Genomic DNA, 18,614 nt, shown 5'->3' with positions numbered 1-18,614 from the left:
TCACGAATACCAAAGTCAGGGTCTTTTGTCTTGTTTAGTTCTATATATAGCCCAGTCGTACAGGGGACTATAATATTGTAGACAACAGTATTAACCCATTCAATTCTGTTTAAGATGTCTTTGGGCTATTCAAAAATAGCAGATATACAAGCTCATAGCTTGTAGATCTGCTATTTATTGAAAAATCGTGAAAATGTGTGCAAATCTTTGAATAAATATTAAATTTTAACTCAAATCTTTGCTTCTGGGGGTCCCTGGAACAAAATATTTTGAGATGGGGGGGACTGTGGCCAAATACATATCATTTTGGGTGGTCCACTGATATTGTTTTTGGGAACCACTGATATATAGCAACATCTTGCCCCCAAAAAAACTGTTAGGATTTAGAAGACATTTGTAGAATCCCCAGAAGCAAAGATTTGAGTTAAAAAATATTCACTTAAAAAAAAAATATATATATATATATATATATATTCAAGATTTGCAAAAAAAAAACGAAAAAAACAAAAAAAAAATCTACAAGCTCATAGATCATAGCTATGAGCTTGTATATCTGCTATTATTTTTAATAGCCAAAGAAATCTTGGAATGACACAGATGCCTTCCCGGTTTGAATGGGTTTTAAAGCATGTTTCTGTTGAATGTTTTCTTGTCTATCCGAGTGCCTCAGTCCACTAGCTGCTCCGCCGCTTGTTAACATTACTGTCGGTTGACCTAAATTGCTTTGGTGTGTGTGGGCCACTGGCGCCAAACATAATGGAGGAACATTGGAGAGATTTCAGTGGTTCTGGACTGACGGGGGCTTAATCCATTTGGACCTGGAACGCAGCTGTGCGTCATTTCTAAGATTTATTTTGGGTTATTAAAAAAATAGCAGATGTACAAGCTCATAGCGCGGCACCGAGTGCCGCGCTATGAGCTTGTACATCTGCTATTTTTTGAAAAATCGTTGCAAATCTTTGTTTCTGGGGATCTTTGGAACAACATATTTTGTGATGTTTTTGTTTTTTTAATCTTTAAATGTTTAATATTTATTTTATATATTTTTTACATTTTTTATATATATTTTTTACATTTTTTTAATGTTTAAAATAAAAAAGGATTCAGAAAACATTTTTAGAATCGGCCTCAGGTCTTAATGGGTTAATTTAATTTTAATTCGGTGAATATTGTGGGCCCATGCCATGATATGCGGTCCAAAAAAGCTTCAAGGGACTTCCTCTCTCTCTCTGTCTGTCTGTCTGTCTGTCTGTCTGTCTCTCTCTCTCTCTCTCTCTCTCCCCCCCTGCTAAAAATAAAATGCAACCCTGTCTTAGCAGGAGAGGAAAAAAAGATCAATCCAAAAGGCTTTAACATCTTGTCTCATAGCTGAAATATCAAGATGAACTCTTTGTTGCCTTGATTTGAAAGTCAGTGAAGTCTGGAAGCTATCTCTCTGTGTTGTTTGTCTTCCTTTTGGCACAACATGTCATATGGTGTCCATGACAGCCCCATATGCTGGCTGAGAAATGTGCAAAGTGTGCTACAACAAAAACAAAGCAATCCTTTCACCCTTTCCGCTTTCAATTTCCAGTGTGTTAAACTTGTGATACTGGCTCATGGTGAATTATTTATTACACTTGTCGTTATTTGTTAACTTATACATGCCTTTTGTCAATGGGAACTGAACTGAACTGAACTTATTACGCCCCGCCCCTTTGGTTCAGGGCATGTTTTGGGTACTTTTGGGGCTTTCTGTGCTATCGGTACCGTACTACTGTGTTGTTTTGGGTACTTTTGTGTGCTTGTGGTGCTATCGGTACTGTGTTGTTTTGGGTACTTTTGTGTACTTGTGGTGCTATCGGTACTGTGTTGTTTTGGGTACTTTTGTGTACTTTTGGTGCTATCGGTACTGTACTACTGTGTTGTTTTGGGTACTTTAGTGTACTTTCCCCCTCTTTTATACTTTAGCTACTCGAAAGTAGCCGATCTACAAGCTCACAATGCGTCGCACCGCAACGCATTGTGAGCTTGTAAGATCTGCATTTTTTTTGGACACATTTTTAGAATTTTGAATAGATTTGAAAGCATTGTTCTCCTAAGGCTGGTCCCTGGCAGAAAAAAGTTTTTTTTTAAGAAGGGTGTTCAGGGTCAAATCCATATATCATCGTGGGGGTCTTTGACATCATGTAAATGTATTAGAACCACTTCTGTATGGTAGACACTTTATTCTTATTGTGTTGTTGTGATGCTTGCTATATTTAACCCATTAACACCTGAGGCCGACTCTACAAATACCTAAATCAGCAGTTCTCAAACTTTTTTTTTCGTATCAAGGACCCCTAAATTGATATGCATTTAGCCGCGGACCCCCATCTGAAAATTAGTTTTGCCCCCCCCTATTTTTGGAAGATTTGTGTAAAAATAAGAGAAGGAAAATTATCAATACATTACAATAACATTTTCATTTTCAATCACTTTCATGATTTTTCAAAAATGTTCAAAAATAAGCAGATATACAAGCTCGCAGCGTGGCACAAAGTGACACGCTGCGAGCTTGTATATCTGCTATTTTTTTTAAAGCCACTGTTCTAAGAGGTTTTTGAAAAACATATAGATATGTATAGCTATAAAATGACACCGATGCTTTCCCGGTTCTAATGGGTTAAATCAGCTGAGTGGAAATCCAAATAGCTAGCGTTGCATTATGGTGGGGGGGGGGGGGGGGGGGGGTAGTAATGTCTCAGTCATAACAACACGCAACGCATCAAAAATGGAATCAAAATTTACAAAACAACACTTGCCGTTACATGATGTCTATTTATGGCGGCCCGCTCCGCCGCAAATAGACATTCTAATTCTCTCTGTCAGCCTTTTCTGCTCCCGCTGTGAGGAGACCAGTGGTTTATTAGCTCCGCCTTCCACCGCTGTGTGTGTGTGTGTGTGTGTGTGTGTGTGTGTGTGTGTGTGTGCAATCCCCACAAGTATAGTAGAATATGATAAATAGACGTTGTGAGGACAAGAAAGAAAATGCTCTTTTATGTTTTCAAATAGATTTTTAGGGATTCGTTTACGGTTAGGAATAGATTCAGGTTGGGTTTAGGATTAGACATTTAGACTTAGAGGCTAGGTATAGGGATTGGAATTAGAGAGTTAAACATGATTCATACTTAGTTTTGTGCCAGTGGCGTGCACCACAAAAAATTGCAGATCTACAAGCTCACAACGCGTTGCAGCGCAACTCGTTGTGAACTTGTAGATCTGCTATTTTTCGGCTCTAGGCTTACTGTTAAAAAATTGAAGTATAGTAGTAGAGACCTGTGTTTACACTTGTATTAATATACTTGTGAGGGCCCTTATGTCCTAGCAAGTAGTAGGAGAGTTCCAGGTCCTCTCAAAGAGAAATGGTTGTTTTTGTGGTTAAAACTTTTTTATTTTATTTATTTGTTAGACTTACAATTTGGAAAGAGATTCCGATCGGGGTTAGAGGTTAGGTTTAGGGGTTTAGGAGCCTGATTTATACGTATAGTTGCACGCCGAATTATAGTCCATACAAGCTCACAACGCATCACGGGGTTAGGGTTAGAAATGGACATTTGTTTTAAATGGCATTGATACAATTGCCATCTTAAGATGGTGAGTTGTCCTCACAAGTACCGTATAACACAAACTTTAGTGTGTGTGTGTGTGTGTGTGAGTGAGAGAGAAAGAGAGAGCGGGGGGGAGAGAGAGAGAGAGAGAGAAAAGGAAGTGGTGTCAAACACACTTGACACACCAATCAATTACTGTCACAGTGGGTGGGCTGTGTGTGTGTGTGGTGGTGTGGTGTATACATTACAGTCACCATGAGACGACTGATGTGATCAAACGTAACCCCTTGACACCCCCCAGCATCCATATTCTAGGAAGGACGTTAGCCAAAAAAAAATGGCGATCTACAAGCTCACAACCTGTCGCAAATGCAACAGGTTGTGAGCGCGTAGGCCGGCTTAAAAAAGCTTGTAGGTCGGTTTAAAAAGGAGCGCTCTTAGGATAGAGCCCTGGGGGACTCCAGTGAACTACGTTAGCCTCTCGGTACCCCGGCTTTAAAAAAAAACAAAAAATAAGGATATACGAGAGACAGTTTTACACTTTGTTGTAAACAGAGCACATTCGTATACTATTCAATAATGAATCGCATCCCTGCATGTAATAGAGTAGATTAGAAATAGATTAGTGTAGAATAATAAACCAAAGCTCAACAAGTCGAATTGTATTAACCCATTAAGACCTGAAGCCGATTCTAAATCCCAACATTTTTCCTAAAAAGCTTATGTTTCTTTATCAGTGGTTCTCAAACTTTTTCCTAACTGTCAAGGACCACCAAAATGTGTTTGGCCTCGGACCCCCCCCATCTCAAAATGTTTTGTTCCAGGGACCCCCCAGAAGCAAAGATTTGAGTTAAAAATGTTCGCTTTAAAAGAATACACATATATTCAAAGATTTGCACACATTTTCACAATAAAAAAAAAATAGCAGATCTACAAGCTCGTAGCGCGGCACTCGGTGCCGCGCTATGAGCTTGTATATCTGCTATTTTTGAATAGCCAATGTTTTTTTTTTTTTGTTGCTCAAAGTGACACAGATGCGTCCCAGGTCTTAATGGGTTAACCCATTTTGGGGCGGGAACCCCTTTTTTTGTAACTATACCTTTCAGGGCGGGAACCCCTTTTGGGGCTCTTGTTGCTATGTACAGTATATAGCAACATACATTTGTTGAAATTTTTTTGAATAAATATTTGGAAGTTTCTTCAGAAAAACTTAGGTCAGGATTTAGAAGGCGTTTTTAGAATGGGCCTCGGGTCTGAATGGGTTCAATTGAGTTAGAGTTGTGAGAGCCATTGGCAGACATGTGGCTTAATTCAATGTGCAGAGTGCCGCGCTATGAGCTTGTAGATCTGCTGTTTTTGAAAAAATCGTGAAAAGGTGTGCAAATCTTTGAATATATATATTTTTTAAAGCGAACATTTGTAACTCAGATCTTTGCTTCTGGGGGGATTCTACAAATGTCTTCTAAATCCTAACAGTTTCTTGAAAATGTTATAATATCAGTGGTTCGTAAAAATGTTATGTATTTGGCCGTGGCCCCCCCCCCCCCCCCCCCCCCATCTCAAAATATCTAGTTCCAGGGACCACCGGAAGTTGTAAAAATGTTCGCTTTAAAAAATATGTATGTTCAAAGACAAACGATTTTCCAAAGATAGCAGCTCTACAAGCGCTATGAGCTTGTAGAGCTGCTATCTTTTTTTGAATAGCCAAAGAAATCTTAAACTGACACAGATGCGTTCCCGGTCTTAATGGGTTAAAACAACACACGTTGCTGCACTGTCTGCTTACATACATACATACAGTACCGTACAGTATACGCACACCCTTTGTTCAGAGACGCACACAAGATGACAATCATTCTTCACTGCTGATTTCACCGCCTTCCTTTCACTGTGTGTGTGTGTGTGTGTGTGTGTGTGTGTGTGTGTGTGTGTGTGTGTGTGTGTGTGTGTGTGTGTGTGTGTGTGTGTGTGTGTGTGTGTGTGTGTGTGTGTGTGTGTGTGTGTGTGTGTGTGTGTGTGTGTGTGTGTGTGTGTGTGTGTGTGTGTGTGTGTGTGTGTGTGTGTGTGTGTGTGTGTGTGTTTTACGAGGCGAAGACGAGAGCGAGGCTTTCCTGTTTCCAACCATACCATCAATCACTGGAGTCATCTAACAGGAGAGAGAGGAGAGGCAGAGAGAGAGAGAGTTTGGCAGGGAAGCGGGAGAGATGAGGAAGAGAGAGAGAGGGAGAGATGGACAGACAGACACAGAGAGAGAGAGAGAATATACGAGAGAGAGACAACGAGAGAGAACATAAGAAGGAGAGAGAGAAAGAGAGCGAGATGGAGAGGATTATTTGTGAATCTAGCTGACACCAGAGGAGGCCCTCAGGGTTGAGCGTGAGGTCGCTGTGTGTGTGGGGGGGGGGGGGTTGGGGGATACCATCTGTTGGGAACCCCTCACGGTCCCCAGCCTGGCTAACTCATTCAGCAGAGCATGACACTCTTAATCTGCGGGGCCGCGGGTTCGAGCCCCACGTCGAGCCACAGCTTTCTAACTTGTGGTTGGTTTACGAGAGAGAGAGACATGGGCTATGTTTGACATGTGCATCAACAACTCAGGCCCTGTTTTATACTCGGCAGTATGCAGGGGTGGAAAGTAACTAAGTACATTTACTTAAGTACAATTTTGAGGTATTTGTACTTTACTTGAGTATTTCCAATTTCCAATACTTTCTCTTCTACTCCACTACATCTCAGAGGCAAATATTGTTCTTTTACTCCACTACAATTATTTGAAAACTTTATAGTTACTTTTCAGATATAAATTATGATATTATTAAACATACATCAACCACTTTAGTCCTATTTTATACCTAGGCTATTTGAAAATAGCCTATCTACAAGCTCACAACGCGTCGCATCGCGACACGTTGTGAGCTTGTAGATCTGCTATTTTCAAACATTTTAGTACTTTTACTTTTGGTACTTTAAGTACATTTTGAAGCCAATACTTTTGTACTTTTAATCAAGTACATTTTGAAATCTGGACTTTTACTTGTAACAGAGTATTTCTATATTGCAGTATTGATACTTTTACTTAAGTAAAGAATTTGAGTACTTTTTCCACCACTGGCAGCCTGACTGCGCCGCATGGGAAACGGAGGAAAGAGCCAATCTACAGGCCCAGAGCTTGTAGAGCATGTTCCGTTATTTCTATATCGTTACCGCCTCCATTATTTTAACTCTTTGTGTTTCTTCGTAAATTAACGACGCTCCCTACTTGATCATACTACAGCGTCACACACAAGTAGCAGATCCACAAGCTGGAAACATATTTTTTTATTCCCATTTCTGCTAAGCAGCTAGCTATACATCTCTATGCTTCCACTCATTTGATTTATAGTAGTTTACGCGACTGCAAAGACAAAGAAAAAACTGAAGCGGGGATCACTCCCAGATCATTTTAAGAGCTTCCTTTTACATGGACTGACTGACTGACTGACTGACAGTAGCTTGTAGATCTGCTATTTTCAAATGGCCAAAAGGTATATAGGGCTGAAGTAGGTAATGCATTTTTTTGTAATAATAATCTAAATCTACTAAGTAACTAGTAACTAAAATTTTCAAATAATTTTTGTGGAGTAAAAGTATAATATTTGCCTCTGAGATGTAGTGGAGTAGAGACAGACAGACAGACATACAGACACACAGAGAGAGAGAGAGGGGGAGGGAGAGACAGACAGAAAAACAGACAGACAGACAGACAGACAGACAGACAGACAGTCTGGCTTGAGAGACTCTTGGCAAACAGACGTGGCGTTAGCGTCACATCCTTGGAAGTATTTTCAGGTCTAGGTTGAAGACCTTTAAAAGTGAATGACTACTGTATACAACACATAATTAATTCAACTGTAATGAGTAACATTTTTCCCAAAATGATGTGTATTTGGCCGCAGACCCCCATCTCAAAATATGTTGCTCCAGGGACCCTGCAGAAGCAAAGATTTGAGTTACAAATGTTAGGTTTAAAAAATGTATATATCTATATATATATATATATTCAAAGATGCACAACTTTTTTTGCACAAAACGAGTCATTTTAGATTTTATATATATATATCATTTATGGGTGGGCCGTGTGTGTGTGTGTGTGTGTGTGCGGTGGTGTGGTGTACATTACAGTCACCATGACAGGTAGGATGTGTAAATTACGTCAGACTTCGGTGCTCTATAGGGCACCCTGTGTCCATCCTGTGTTGTTGACTACAACTCCCATGGTGCATTGCGAGGTCGGGCAACCGGCCAGGCGAGCTCCATATGGTCTGTAGCTGCAGCAGACTACATCCACCTGACTCACACTTTCTGAAGGAAAGATGCTATTTTTAAAGACGCTGAACGAGGACAATGTCACGGCCTTTAAAAACAGGATGTGAGGGTAGTAGGTTTCTTACATTCAAGGACTTTACCGGAGTGCAGTGTTGGAAAAAGTACTCACATTTGGTACTTAAGTAAAAGTATCAATGCTGCAATGTAGAAATATTCTGTTGGAAGTAAAAGTACAAAGTTTGTAAAAAAAAAGTACAAAAGTATTGGTATAACAATTTACTTAAAGTACCAGCAGAATGTCCCATTTCACAAGTTTTCAAATGTATACAACTAGAAGTTCTGCCCGCTACGCGGGCAGAATTCTAGTCCCCCCCCCCCCCCCCCTAACCCCGTCAAAGAAAATGTCGTTTTGGGGTACAAAATCATGGGATAAAAAAAAAAACAGAGGATCCCCCCTACCCCCCCCCCCCCCCCCCCTACCCCCCCCCCCCCCCCCCCCCTTAGGGGTCCCTGGAGACCCTGGGGTCTCCAGGCCGTGACCTACAGACACGGCGAAGGAAAACTGTGAACACAGCCACGCATGCAAGATGTTGCACATGAACTCAGCAGCCGCACTGAGGCGCTCCAACACAAACACTCTGACATTAAGCTTCACACAACAAACATCAGCAGCAAACATTCACCACAATGACAAAGAAATTACGTCCGCGCAAAAATAAGCGAGGGCTCGCTTATTTTGTCTTTCCCTCCCTCCCTCTCTTCCTCTCTCTCTCTCTCCCTCTCTGTCTCTCTGTCTGTGACTGTCCGTCAGCGCAAATTATCTCTCGCTGTTTGGCTGACTATTCTCTCTCTCCCACCCTCCCTCTCTCTCCCTGTGTGTGTGCGTGTGTGTGTGTGTGTGTGTGTGTGTGTGTGTGTGGTGGGGCGGGGGGGACAGCCATGACGCAGCGGGACTTTTGAGATGGCTATTGGCAAAATAGGTTGACTTATTCGGATACATGCGTGTGACTGTTCAACCCTGCCGGTTCTCTGAATTTGTATTTTTAAATAGGCTCTGTCATGATTAATTGACCACACATATGAAGTGAAACAACTGAATTCTATCCAAACGATATGTTATAAGTGAATTCCTTGCCTCAAAGAAGAAGTTTGAGAGCGTTTAATAAGCGAAAATAAGAAGTGAAGGCACTCCCACCCTGACTCGCACAACCAACAATGGCTGCCGTTCATCTTTTTTCAGGCTGCGAACTCGCCACCTGATTGGCCAACTTTTGCTGTCAATAACAGAACGATGAGCGACGTTGCCATGTCCAGGAGTTGTAAGCGTGAAGTGGGTGTAAATTGGTTAGAGAAAGTGCGTTTAATAATATATAACATGTATATGTAGAATATATTGAAAGGTCCATAGGCATAGGTATGTTATTTATATAGATCCAGCGTGTCTGTCCCCATCTGTGGTGTTTTTGGCATGAAGCTGGTGGCTTGTTGCTGGCCTTTTGTCTTCCGGAGGAAAATTCACGGAGCGGATTGCGTATTACTGGCGCGCAACCTGGCAACGTCTTTGAGGCTCCTAAAAGGTCTCACCTTCCGGTGTGTCGGTAATGTGTGGGGAATTTTGTGTTGGACGGATTTAATTATGGTGTGAGGGGGCAAATGTGTGTTGAGCAATGAAAAGTGGACGAATAACTGCGTGAATGAATTGCGCACGTTGTGACTGGTGTTGTAGTGACATGTGAGATGTTATTGTCGTTATTTCGGCGAAACAAATGATTAAAAATGAAGTGCCTTCAGTCGCACCACCGGAAGTGAGACGATCTCTCAATTGTAATAATAGATGTAAACAAATCTTTTGAAAATAGCAGATCTACAAGCTCACAATGTGTCGCATTAGCTTGTAGATCGGCTATTTTCAAATGGCAGAAAATATAGGGCTGAAGTAGGTAATGTATGTTTCGTAATAATAATCACAATCTACTAAGTAACTAGTAACTACAGTTTTCAAATAATTGTAGTGGAGTGAAAGTATAATATTTGCCTCTGAGATGTAGTGGAGTAGAAGTAAAAGTATTGAAAATTGGAAATATTCAAATAAAGTAAAAATGCCTCAAAATTGTACCTCAAGTACAGTATTTGAATAAATGTACTTAGTTACTTTACACCCGTGCCGGAGTGACATCATCACTGACGTAAACATCTGAGCAAAACGTTGGCAGCGTTTCAGAGACTCACAGACTGCTCGATATGATGTCTGTTAAAGGAGCATTAGCCTCGAAATAAATACCATAGAGCTAATGTTTAGAGCCAGACTGATGCCAGGTTCTTCGGCCCGATTTTGGAGAGTCCGAACCTTGTCGACCCATGTGTGTTGGTCAGTTTAGAAGTTTCTACTTGGGAACATTTAACTTATGAGCAAACGCCTGAATGAAAATAAACACTGATAACGTTTTGATACAAAAAGTATATCATACTTCAATATATGAAACAAACATTTATTTCTAATTATACAATGAACAAGCAAACAATAAATATAAAACGTGCTCATAAAGTGAACTTTATTTGACTTGAGCCAAAAAAAGGAAAATAAAAAATGCGATGTTTTTGCAATGTGTAGGTTCAGATTGTGTTAATTAACTTGCACATAAAGGCAACTTGCACTGCAATTAAAAGGAACCCAGAGCAAAGCATTATGTGTATGCACGTGCACACTCGCAGAATGTCAATATTTAATGTTCAGTTAATATTGAATGGAGCCCATGACACATTGGGGACATTTTGACACATTTTACAGACAAACGCAGCTGTGAAGGAACCACACCTTTCACCATCCCATCGTCTGTGTGAGGAATGATGGTGGATTTCTGATTTATTAGTTTTGACCCTGTGATCTGTCATATCGTTGCTGTCGGGTGGAAACCTTGTATGTCCAAAACGGTTCCTTTTTTATATATGTATATTTTTTAAAGGAGTAGTTCACCAAAAAAAATGCTTATTTTCTATCAATTAGTCACCCCATGAAGCCTTGAATTCATGGAGATTTTTTAGTTTTTGTCGCATTCCTAAGCCAATAATTTGATGACTGGCAGAGTCTCCAGTAGGAGACTAGAAGAGTCTCCTTTGTGTCTCCTACCGAATACATAAGCATCTTTATTATTTATTAAACATTTTAAAATAGCAAAAATAGCCGATCTACGAGTTCACAACACGTCGCGGCTGTTTTCACTCCTTTTGTGTGAGACTCTTGTTTGAGGAAGTAAGACGTTAATCTGCGGGGAAAAAACATAAAACGTTGATATATATGGAGATACAAGGTATCTCTGTATATTTGCATATACAGTGAAATGTGGCATGTGGGCGCTAAAAATTACACTGTAATGACAACATTTACAAGCAAAAATAAAACGATTTAAAGAACCAATACAATATACACATTCACACACATCCCAAAGACAAAAACAACAATTATCCGAAATGACGAAAACAGGAATTAGAGTAGGCTATGACTAAGTACATACAAAATCAAGATTAATTTTTTGTGCGTGTATCAATGTAGCAACGATAACCACAAACAACACACTTAACTGAATTTAAACAAAAATAAGTAAACGGAAAATAAATGAAACGGGCACAACTCATGACGAATATAATAAACTGACAAACATTAGACACAATCCAAAACGATCTGTTTGTCATGGTGGCCACAGGGCCGGACATATAAACACATGTACCATCCGATTGGCAGTGTGAGTATAAACAATAGCACCCATTGACTATGTAAATATGCTCTTTAACCCTTTAAGACCTGGAACGCAAATGTGTCACTTTTTCATTTGAGCTAAAAAGCATTATTTTACACTTTGTCTATTCAAAAATAGCAGATCTACAAGCTCGTAGCGCGGCACCGAGTGCCGTGCTACGAGCTTGTAGATCTGCAAAAAAAAATTAAATCGTGAAAATGTGTGCAAATCTTTGAATATGTATTTTTTTTAAAGCGAACATTTTTAACTCAAGTCTTCTGAGGGGGTCCCTGGAACAAAATATTTTGAGATGGGGTTCCGTGGCCAAATACATATCATTTTGGGGGTCCTTGACATGAAAAACGTTTGAGAACCACTGATTATTTAAAAAAAACTGTTTAAAATATATATATGTGCAAAGATTTTCAGGAATTTTCTCGATTTTTCTAAAAAAATTGTCGGTTGTAGATCTGCTATTTTTGAATAGCCCAAAAAAATCTTAAAATGACACACGGATGCGTTCCAGGTCTTAATGGGTTAAGAAAATAAAGTCAAAATTGATGTAATTACAACCCAAGGCCCTCAAAACTGGGGTGCAGCCAGTAACAGCCTGGCAAATCACAAGCAAATCCGGTTGTGTTTACAAATGTGTCGAGATTTGTGTCGAGGCGTAGAAGGAGGAATTGGGTTTTGGCGGGTTGTGCACAAGGTCAGGGGGCCCCGGATTTGTGGTGGTGGTGGTGGGGGGGAGCCAGCAAATGTGACGGGAGCCCCACATTTTTGTGGAGAAACATGAATCCACAGCAGCTTTTGGCGTGTTGTGTTTTCTAAGCCCGTCTCTAGTCTCTGGAATGGAAGTTGTCCTGGATGGGAAATATGACTGACTCGGTAACACTATACAACTCCAGGCTTATTGCATGGTATCTGTGTCTTCCAATTAACCTACATAATAGTCTTGTTTTAGGTGCAGATGATGGGGGGGGACATTGTTTGTCCCAAATAACAAATCTATTCATCACTGAGCAGGGATTGACACTAACACCTGCCCGCCTGCCCGGGGCAGGTAAATAAAATGGTAGGGCATGTGAAGTTTGCTATCTGGTTGCCCCACGGGCAGGTGCATAATGCACATGTTGTCTCTCCAGCTCTTTTTATTAAACAGAAAATGCCTTTTCGAGTCAGGATACCAATTTTATCGAATCAGGACAGAGAACTCAGACAGGATACAGACTAAACAAGTGAAATTGGAAGTGATGACTCAAAGAAATGAGCTGGAACATTGGAACTGGAACATTATAAAAATGAAGCTGATAAATGGGTACTCTCTCCTGATTGGCTGAAATGGTGTCACCTAACTGGAAATGTATTTTCTGTCTATCAAAGAGCTGGAGAGACAGAGAGACCCCTGTTACTGAACAAACACTCTAAAGCAATGAGTACTATCAGAATATAGAGCTTTAACCCATAACAAACCCTTTTTGTTTAAACCAAAAAATATCACTTACCCTACCTTCAACCCATAGACATATTCATAGCTATTTAGATATTTGGCATACATATTGAGGTATGAAATTTTTTAACGTGCAGCCCCATAATTCGCAAGTAGAAAGTAAAAAAATAAGTGTTTAATTGAATGGTAATTCAAATTTAACCTATCATTTTATAAAGGACGATTTACTTTTTGGGCAAGTGGGCAAGACCTGTGGGCAAGTAGAAAATGACCTGTACTTGCCCGACGGGCAAGTGCCTCTGAGACCTTAGTGTCAACCCCTGCTGAGCAAAATGTATTATTACAGCATCAACAATCATTTTAAAGGTAGGGTAAGTGATATTTTTTGGTTAAAACAAAAAGTATTTTGTTAAAAGGTTAAAATACTATATTCTGATAGTACTCATTGCTATAGAGTGTTTTTTCAGTAACAGATGTATCCCTGTCTCTCCAGCTCTTTAATAAACAGAAAACATTTTTCGGTAGGTGTCAAAATCTCAGCCAATCAGGAGAAGGTACCAATTTTTAAGCTTAATTTGTATAGTGTTCCAGTTCAAATTTTGTCTGCTCATTTCTTAGTGTCATCACTTCCAATTTCACTTGTTTAATTTGTATCCTGATTGAGTTCTCTGTCCTGGTTGGATAAAATTGGAAATGAAACTGAAACTGAAACGAAAATGCATTTTCTGTTTAATAAAGAGGTGGAGAGACAAGGAGACTCCTAATACTGAACAAACACTCTATAGCAATGAGTACTATCAGAATATAGAGCTATTTAACAATTATTTTAACCAACGCAAATCACTTACCCTACCTTTAATGGCCACATTTTAAGTTCTAAGCAACCCCACCTACTTGTACTATCTGCTTTTTTAAATGTATTTATTTTAATACATGTTTTCGGTTATTATTTTAAGCGTTTGCAGTGGTCAATCGAGCAATATGTTAAGAAGCATTTTCCATCAAATAGTTCACCTGGTTGGCTGTATGTAAGAACAGCAGGAACACTATTACTGAAACATCATAATTTTACATTTTTTGTTTATGAATCAGCGCTAGTGTGTGTGTGTGTGTGTGTGTGTGTGTGTGTGTGTGGGGGGGGGGGGGGGGGGCTTGCCTCTAATCTCTGATAGATGGTTGGATAGAAGGTTCTGTAAGACCTGAGGAGCTGAGTTAACATTTAGATAGATAATGCCAAGCAGATCCTCTGGACACGACAACACACACACACACACCCCCACACACACACACACACACACACACACACACACACACACACACACACACACACACACACACACACACCAAGAAGTGCTGTTAGTGAGATAAATGTCATTCATGTTTCCAAGTGTCCTGTAAGTAGAGTAGTGGAGTGTGTGGCGGTTTGTGTTACTTAGAGAGTTGTGTGTGTGTATGTGTGCGTATGTGTTTGTCCGTGTGTGTGTCCGTGTCCGCTGGGCATGGTTCCAGTGAGTGTAAGAGAGAAACTGGGTCTGTTGTAGGCTCTTGAGACCGAACGCACATACTGTACTTGCACACACACGCACGCACACGCTCACCCACACACACACACACACACATCAAAAGCTTTCTGTGTGTGTGTGTGTGTACCTCACCCCCACATAGCGGCTCCTACATTGGCCTGGGGCGATACATTCCTTCATAGTACGACCACTCTCTCACACACACACACACACACACACACACACACACACACACACACACACACACACACACACAAGGATGAGAGACAGTTTTATAAACGTCTCTGTGCGCCACACATTTCCTCTACTCTGTGCCTCACTGTGGCATTGTTTGGCACACAACGTGTGTGTGTGTGTGTGTGTGTGTGTGTGTGTGTGTGTGTGTGTGTGTGTGTGTGTGTGTGTGTGTGTGTGTGTGTGTGTGTGTGTGTTTTAACTGTCGGTTCCTTTCCCATTGATGCGAGGCCTTGAGTGTGCCCTCTCTTCCCACGATGCATTGCTGCGGGCATTGCCTGTCAGGAAGCGCAAAACGTAGTAGAGAGGACGTGTTTAGAAAGTCCCAAATGAACGGACACACACACACACACACACACACACACACACACACACACACACACACACACACACACACACACACAGAGTGGGTGTTATTCCTACATACATGTATGTGTGTTGGCGGTCTGTGTGGGTGTCTATAAAAATAGCTTAGGAATTTGACACTTTTACAAGAAAACATAATTTCGCTTAAAAAGAGAGTTTAAATATCGCTGCTGTCAGTGTCAGGTGAAAACCTCATGCGTTACTGCGGTTGATTTTTGATGATTTTTCTTTATTTAAGTGTCATGCTTCCAAGGAAGCCCAGCCCATATGGACTTACAGGACACTTTTGCGTTTCATTTGACAAACAATGAACCGACATAATAATTTGCAAACAATTAACAAACAAATAACAAACTAAAACACTCAAGCTTCATACTGCACATGGCAGATTGCATAAATACAACTTAAAATACAGCATTGGGTCTGTTACCTCTCATCTTAACAGAAGACCGGACATGAACATACTGTATATTTGAAGAGATGAGATTGTCTGCTACTCCAGGCGCAAGAGACATACTACTTTGTTACTTTTCAAGATTCCAATTCCAAAAAATAGCAAAAATAGCAGATCTACAAGCTCAAACGTTGGACTCTGCTTGTAGTGCAAAAAAGAAAAATGCAACCCGCAACTACCATGATGTATTATGGAAAAACAAGCCCAAAGTCGCCTATAATAAGCAGACATGGCAACACTGACCCTATAGCTTTGATTTCCTGTTTCACGGCAAGGAAATCACAGGAAGAGACGCGCTGGAATCGGTTCAGGAATATAAAAGAAGACATATCGCAGGTTGTTTTGTGACTGTTTTTTACGATGTGCACAGTAGGTAGTTTTATTGAGGCATCTAAACAGCGGCAGGTATCGTTTCAGTCTCGGAGGTATCGCGATATTTGGTTGTCAGACTGGCAATGATGGACAGACTCGCGATACTTTGGCACGTTCATAAACTTGCTTAAAGGTATAGTTCACCCCCAAAATTACTTATTTTCTATTGATTAGTCACCCCATGGAGACTTGAATTCATTTTTAGTTTTTGTCGCATTCCTAAGCCAAAGAGTCTCCTTTGTGTCTCCTACCGGAACCGCCTACAGGTCCACTGGTCATCAAATTATTGGGTTAGGAATGCCACAAAAACAAAAAAATATCCATGAATTCAAGTCTCCATGGGGTGACTAATCGATAGGAAAACAACATATTTTTGGGTGAACTATCCCTTTAATGCTCTTTAAATAACCTCTATAAAAGTATACAGTGTACACATCGAAAAGCAACACAGCAGAAAACAATGTGTGATGTGTCTTCTTTTACTTTTTAATATATAGTATTATATAGTACCCCCATTGAAGTCCCGGCTGCATTTTGCCACCCAGTGCGGCGCATCTGGCGGCTGGAGTTGCTGCATAAAGAAAATGACGTCGGCGTCCTTTCCTTTTAATTTAGCTTTCCTTGTTTCACGGTTGTTAGGTTACATGTGACGACAATAACGACAACACATGTTCTGAAGCTTCTCCCAGGCTTCTCCCGCTCATCACGAAACATTCCCAAGATATTCCCAAAGCTACCGTTCGACAGCAGCGGCCAAACGCAACCAGCGTTAGTCCAAGGACTCTCGTAACTTTGCTGCCGGGTGGAACAGTGGTTCTCAAACTTGACCCGCGGACCCCCATTTGAAAAGATAAGCCAGGGACCCCCATAAGAGAAGATTTTTACGGCTCTAGCAGTGTGATTCACAATCATTGTAATTTAAGGACCCCCCCCCCAGTTTGACATGTATTAGGCTACGGACCCCCATTTAATGGCATTTTTATCTCTGGGACCCCAATTCATATTGTAAAATCAATGTTAATTTGGGTCCATTTGGTTCCATTTGTACACTCTCAGAGTTACAGACCCATAAGGGTCCATTTGGTTCCTATAAATCATTTAGCTGGGGACCCCCTGGTATCCCCTCAAGTACCCCTGGGGGTCCCCGGATCCCACTTTGAGAACCAATGCTCTAGGAAACCCCTTTGTTGGTTGTTGTGTTTGCTAAATGGCGGTGACCTCACAACAGAAGTTGAGGACAAACATGCTACTGGAGACCAGAGTAATCTGACTACGGTAGATGTAATTGGATGCTAAACTTGTTCTACCACTTTCTTCTCTAATCCTATACTTTAATACCGTCACCTACCCCCCGTATCCTTCTTTTATCTTTCTAGGATCAAAGAATATTTATTTATTTGACCCTTATCGTACCAGGAACTACCTTTTTGAGATCGAACCTATCCTACCTTACATTTGGGAGTGGCGCGCGTGCGCGGCCGACCACCGTGCACTAACACGGTTAGCGTGGCGCTGCCGTGTCTGTGTCGTTCATCCGGGTCCTCCGAGGCAAGTGCCGGCGACTACAGCCGAGCGAAAACGAAGTGGCGGCCATTGAAATGTGTCCGTTAATCGGTTTGATTTCGCTTTGCGTCTCGAAACAAACACCGCTGTTGCTTTCGCTTTTGGTTTGCGTGTCGGAGCGTCGACAGCCTACTACACGAGAGCCTCGCGCCAGCGACTAGAGGTGCGGGTCGCGTAGCGACCCGCACCTCTAGTCTTTTACAATCGACTTACAAAAGACTTACAAAAGAGACTTACAAAATCACAAATGCAACATGACATACCGAAAAATCCGCAACAACTGCAACAGCTATTCAAACATCACATCACATCATGATCCATCACCACAATATTTTTTTCCCCCCCCAAATAAATTAAGCAAAAGCATATTATCGTCATTCTACAATTTATATTGTCCCATATCCCGATATTGGGGTATTTGGTCAGAAATGATCGGATTCGGATGTTGTCCCGTATCGCTACCAGCCCTACTTACAGTAAAAAAAAAGGGTTCCGCTTCCATGGCAACGTAAACGAGGCAGAACAGCAGCGGGATGTTATTCATAAACAACAGAGGGGTGTCCAGGAGAGTCGGTGGGACTTGTAATGAGCCCCACCGACTTCAGGGCCGGACGAACGGAATGAATGGCTTTTAATGATCATGATCGTCTCTGTCGGGTGGAAACCTCATGTGTCCAAAACTGTTACTTTTCAGGATTCAAATGGAGAAAAAAAACATCTAAAGTAGCAGATCCACAAGCGTGAAACGCGTCGCTTCGCGCCGCGTTTCGCGCTTGTGGATCTGCTACTTTAGATGTTTTTTTTTTGTGACACTGTAGTATGATTAAGTAGGGCGTTCATTTACGAAAAAACACAGAAAGTGAAAATATGGAGATAAGAGGTTTCTTATAGGTTTTTGCAACGATATAAGATCTCGGTGGCTGATCGGGGGGTTGAGAGAGGTCAGCGAAATGGACAAAATGTTTGTCAGCGGGGGGATGGGGGACGGGACGGGGGGGACGGTAATGAAGTAATGTGTTTTGTTTTTTTTTAGATTACAAAATG

The 18,614-nt window shown here is 41.0% G+C and overlaps 1 protein-coding gene across 1 annotated transcript in view; it reads left to right on the top strand.

Annotated features, from left to right (window-relative positions):
* The window catches only part of LOC308080423 (prostaglandin F2 receptor negative regulator-like), a 90,036-nt gene that overhangs the window by 53,955 nt on the left and 17,467 nt on the right, over positions 1-18,614 (top strand). The window lies entirely within an intron of this gene.

Source organism: Gymnoscopelus braueri (genome assembly GCF_963280865.1).
Source record: "Gymnoscopelus braueri genome assembly, chromosome: 24".
NCBI classification, from domain to species: Eukaryota; Metazoa; Chordata; class Actinopteri; order Myctophiformes; family Myctophidae; genus Gymnoscopelus; species Gymnoscopelus braueri.
Note: the sequence above shows the minus strand (reverse complement) of the source record. Positions and strands in the feature narration are given on the sequence as shown.